General features: G+C 35.0%; 1 long non-coding RNA gene across 1 annotated transcript; it reads left to right on the top strand.

Annotated features, from left to right (window-relative positions):
* The first annotated feature begins 1,788 nt into the window (after nucleotides 1-1,788).
* Nucleotides 1,789-2,781, top strand: LOC137658285 (uncharacterized). Its single transcript, XR_011047310.1, has 2 exons — nucleotides 1,789-2,180; nucleotides 2,634-2,781. It is a non-coding gene; the product is annotated as an uncharacterized lncRNA (long non-coding RNA).
* Nucleotides 2,782-5,707: the final 2,926 nt, after the last annotated feature.

The following is a 5,707-nucleotide window of genomic DNA, read 5'->3' as shown; positions in this document are numbered from 1 at the left end:
GCACCATTACATATACTGCCTTGTACGGTTAAGTATCCCTACTAGCACGGTTATATATACTGCCTAGCATGATTAGATATACAGCCTAGCACGGTTATATACATCTCCTAGCATGTTTTGATGTACCGCCTGGCACGGTTAGATATGCTGCGTATCATGGTATATATATAGGGGTAGTAGGACATGATGCCGAATGCACTTATGCCGAAAGACAAGAGGCCGAAGCCAAGAAGCCGAACGGACAAGAAGCCGAACAGTCATGAAGCCGAACGGACAAGAAGCCGAACAGTCATGAAGCCGAACGGACAAGACTCCGAACAGACATAAAGCCAAACGGACAGGATAAGAATGGATATTTTAGTTTCACGACACATTCAGTTTTATGAGGTATAAATAATAAGAACTCGGAAGCATTTTATGCTACTTTTTTATTGGAACAATGTCATTCAAATGTGAAATTATTTAAATGATTATAAATCACAACATAATAATGAAGAAAAACTAACTTTTATTTAACTAAAAATTTAAATGTTTCTTAATAACAAAATAAAAATGGAGAAAAAATAACTAAAATTTAACAATAAATTTGAATGGAGAAAAAAAAAACTTTTATCTAACTGAAAATTGTATGCTAAGGCACGTAAGATACAAAGACCGTCGTGTTTGTTATATGAATTACAAATAGACTTGATTCTTTTGTTGATGGCGTCATATTTTTTGGTTGTTCGTGAAATATCGATTCCCGTAGATGCTTGTTCAATTAGAACTTCATTTGTAGCTTGTTCTTTCCTTATAATTCTAAGAATCTTGGATATTGTGGGATGCACTAGAATAAGTCTTTTTTTGAAAGCCGCATGCCAACCTTCAAGAGAATTTTTAGTGCACAGACCATAATTCTACATCGAAAATAGCCTTCCTTCTCCTTCCTCGTTGAACTACTCCTAACCATGTTCTCTCAAAATAAACTAGAAAGTCGCTTATCATTTCTTCGATTGCGGGATCTAATTGATCAATGAATTTGTCAAATAATTCTTGAATATCTGCTGGTGGAGCAAAAGCAAGAGCCTGCAATTGTTTAATTAGGTGTGTATTATCAGGTTCAGCATACCAGTTTTGCAGTCCAGAGGCTTGAATGTTGCGCCAAATACATTGGCCAGAATGAAAAAAGCAACCTGAAATTGATGTGTTTGGAAAATTTGTCTTAACACTGTTAATTACTGCTTTTTCGAAATTTACTGCTATAGAAGTAGGATCATTTACTCCGCGGTTTTTTAGAAAATTTCACCGTAGGTACGTTCGTGCTTATTACTTGTTATACAATAAACTAAAGGCAATGTCTTGTTTTCCGAAAAAAGTGCATGAATGGTATATAATTGTTTCCCTAATGGGGCAGAGTTGAATGTTCCATCTCGGAACCACGTTTGCTTTTTTGATAAAAGGTCCAAATTTGTTTGGGTAGAATAGATAACAATGGCATCACTTTCGGCTTCATGACTGTTCGGCTTCTTGTCCGTTCGACTTCATGACTGTTCGGCTTCTTGTCCATTTGGCTTCATGACTGTTCGGCTTCCTGTCCGTTCGGCTTCTTGGCTTCGGCCTCTTGTCTTTTGCCATAAGTGCGTTCGGCATCATGTCCGTACACGTATATAGGAGCGTTTGTAGGGTGACGGCCAGATCCCGTAGAAAACGGGAATATTCTGAACTGTGGCCGTCGTTCTTAAAACGATTTTGGCGGGAGAAGCTAACTTAAAAAACCCACCTAACCTATGCTAAAAGCATTGAAAAAACTTCAAATTATTAATTTGAATAGTTAAGTATTGATACATTTGGCATACAGAAGTGTTGCTAATTGCCCCTTTGCTTTTAGATAGTAACTACTATACAGTAGTTATATCCAGTTATATCTGCCTGCCGTTAACGTCGTTGTGAAGTTTTTTCACACAGACAGTCTTCAGCAACCTTACACGGGAGTGAGGAGGAGCAGCTCTCTTTCCCTCTCTCTCATTATTCAAGTGGATTTTAGGATCTATACACACGCTGGATTAACTATTATGGATTTTTCCTCTACCATGGAAATAATTGCACACTAATTCATCGAGGATGGGATCCGGACGCTGCTTAGCGATGATCGTCTGTTGAATGATTTTTTCCACACTCGCCAGAACTGTTATCGCAACAGGGTAAGCATAAGGGGCTTTAATGCTTGTTCTTGCGTTACATATTCTATATGCCAGTGTTTTGAGAATAATTTCAAGTATTTTAATTAATTAAATTCTTACTAGATTGAACCTGTGATTTCAATGCAGTCTATAAATTTATTCAAGTATTTGACAACTCGTTAAATTTGCTAGTTGTTTTACTGATAATTTGAGAGCTGTTGTGATTTAGTGGTGATTTGAGCAAATATTTACGTGAGTGATTTCGTGATTAGTTAATTTCTGTTTTCGGTGATTCGTTGATTTCAAGATTTTGATTTATATGAAAATTGTAGATTTTAGTCAGGCGATTACAGTAATTGATATTTTGATTAGTGTTGAATTTTTGTTGATTTATTTTAGTTACTTTTTGTTAGCGTTGTATTTATTTTTCTGATTTTTCCCGTGGTTGATTCTCCTTTACTTTGTATTTTTTAGCGGATGAGTGAAAGGAAGAAGGTTAAGCACTCGCAGTTGTGAACCTTAAAATCTCTTATAATAGTGCATTTCGAAGACTCGTTTACGTCATTCCACCACCAGCTGCTACAGTGAAATTTATATAATTTTAAATTATGTATTCATAAATGTCTAACCATTTAAATTTAAATTTATTAAATATTTAAAATGCATTTTTTCCATCTCTACCTTTTCACTTAAAAATGCAAGGTTTAATGATATGATCGTGGTCATTACATATTGATTTAATATTTACATATGTAGACCACTCCCCATTTTTCCGCTTGGTCCTTCGAACTTTTGGATTAATATTTTTAAGCACTGGTGTGGAATGTTGGTCGTTTCTAGTTGGGCGGTGTCCGAGTCCCCCTCCTCTCGCGTTGTACGTGTTAGTTTTTTATTTGAAAGTTGATTTATTTGAGGTGTATTGTCTGTTAGTTAAAGATGACGGAATCGGAAAAGCGTGGACGTACTACTATACGCCGTAAGGTTAGTGTATTATATAATAAATTGTGTAATCCTGTTGATTCTTTAGATAAAGCTGAATTGCAAACAGAATTGAGTTTTGTGAGTGAGTACAGTCAAAGATTGCAGACCTTGGATGATTTGATTTTGACTAAAGTTAGACTGGACTCCTTAGTTCCGCAGGAGGATTTGGATAGGCAGGATTCTGAATGTGAGGAATATCATCGTAAAATTAAATTACTGTCAAACAAAATGCAATCTCGACTTGATAATCTCTCCGTACAGATTGATAATAAAACTCCTTGCAGAACTAAAATTGATTTGCCCAAGTTGAATTTGCCTCGGTATTATGCAGATTCTAAGGAAGATAAATTTACATGTAAGCGATTTTTTGAAGTTTTTGAACACTTGACTGCTCCGTATAATATAAATGAAGTCGAGAGGTATAATTTACTTGAGCAGCAATGTCATAGTAGAGCAAAGGCTATGATTAGTTCTATAAAGGTGTCCCAGCAAACTTTTGGTCAGGCTAAACAAACTTTGATCGCAGCATTTGCTGATGAAATGCCTCAGTAGTTTGTCCTCATTAAAGAGTTAACTGACTTGAGGTTTGTTTGGGGCAAGGATGATCCATATATTTTTTATGCTCATATTAAGAAGCTGATTGATGCAGTGATAGAAAATGCTATTGATTTGGACACTGTTATGCTTTATTTTGTGTGGTCTTCATTGCCTACTAAATTTCAAGATATCATAGTTGCGATCACAAATAAGTCTCATCCTACTTTAGATGAGGTCACTGGTAAATTTTTGGAAGCTTGCAGCAGGTATAACGCTCAATTAAACATTAGTAAAGAAAGTCCATGTAAAACCGCAGTGTTGGCTACTAGTTTGAATACTAGTTTAACCAGGAGTTTATGTATGCTTTGTAATGCTAAAGATCACAAAATTGCCAGTTGTACAAAGTACTTGCAAGTATCTGATAAAATAAAGCGATTGAAAGAATTGCACAAGTGCTTTAAATGCTTAAAAGCAGGTCATAATAGTAATGAGTGCAGATTTCAAACGTCAGGTGTATGCTTCAAATGCAAAAAGGGTAAACACTGGAGTTTTTTGTGTAGTTCAAAGCTAACAGATTCTAGTAATAGTAAGCAAACTACCACAAAGGTGGTTAATGTTGTCGAGAGTGTTAATGAAATACCATCAACTGTTACAGCATCTAGTCATTTGGATATTGTTGATTCTTTATTACCATTACTAACAGTGACGACTGAACATGATCGTGTTAAAGTGGATACAGTTTTGGATTCGGGTAGCCAGAATTCCTTTTTTGAGGAAAGTTTAGCAGATTTTTTGAACTTAAAGGTAGTAGATCCTAAGATACATTTGATTATCAAGGGGATTAATGCTAATCAAAAGATTTGTACCAAGTCAGTGAGTTTTCCTTTTAAGATTGGTGATGTAAGTTATGAAATTACTTGTATTTGTATTCCTAAGATTAAAATTCAGATGAAAGCTCCTCATATGTATAAATTAATAGAACTGCTAAGGCAGAATGGTGAAGAGGTTGCTTATGATAAATTCAATGATGTAAACAGAATTCATGACATTGATGATATAAAGCTACTGATAGGTGCAAAGGATTGGCATTGTGTGATGAGCATGGGGAGTGGAGTACTAGGTCAAAAAGACAGACTGACTTCTTTTTACAGAATTAATGATAAACTGATATTAATTGGTTCTATTTTTGACTGGATAAAGAATCTTTCCGATGCAGTAGATACATCTTTGATGTCTCATAGGAAGATTTCTGAAGAAACAAAATCTACTACTTCATACATTGGCACTATGGAGAGTGATTCTGATGGATTTGACTATGAAGTGCCAACACTTGATGGAATATATAATTTTGAAAGCCTGGCAGATATAGCAGAGGTTGCGGATTATTCTCAGTTGGGTCATGATTGTAAGATATTCATAAATATGGAAGAAGAGGATTCTATTGAATGTGTTACTAATGAAACTGAGCAAGAAGTGACAGATTTTATTTTATGCAACATTTACAGAGATTCAAAAAAATTTTATGTCGTACCAATTCCTTTGTTGACTAGATATAAAGATCTTCTTGGATCAAATGAGAGACTTGCTTTCAAGGTTCTGTGCAGTCTGAAGAAGAAATACATGAACAGTAATGTTCTAAAGCGAATTGATGAAGTTTTCCAGTCACAAATTGATTTGGGAATCATTGAAAAAGTTGAAGATTTTGAAGAATATAAAAGGAAATTTCCAAAATATTTCTTCATTAGCCACAGTCCTGTAATTAAAGAGGAAAGAGATACTACGAAAGTAAGAGTTATTTACATGGCGAATCTTGCAGAAAAAAGACATGATGGCAGTAAAGGCATTAGTCTGAATCAATGTATTCACCCAGGTTATAACAAGAATTTTAAAATAAGTGATGCATTGACCATGATGAGGTTTGACAAGTTTATACTTGGATTTGATATTTCAAAAGCCTTTCACAGATTGGCCATTGATGATGAGAATTCCTCAAAATTTCTCTTTTATTGGTTTAAGGATGTTGAATCTAG

This window comes from Palaemon carinicauda, chromosome 19 (assembly GCF_036898095.1).
Source record: "Palaemon carinicauda isolate YSFRI2023 chromosome 19, ASM3689809v2, whole genome shotgun sequence".
Lineage (NCBI taxonomy): Eukaryota > Metazoa > Arthropoda > Malacostraca > Decapoda > Palaemonidae > Palaemon > Palaemon carinicauda.
The sequence above is the reverse complement of the archived record's forward strand: the minus strand, read 5'-3'. Positions and strand labels throughout refer to the sequence as shown.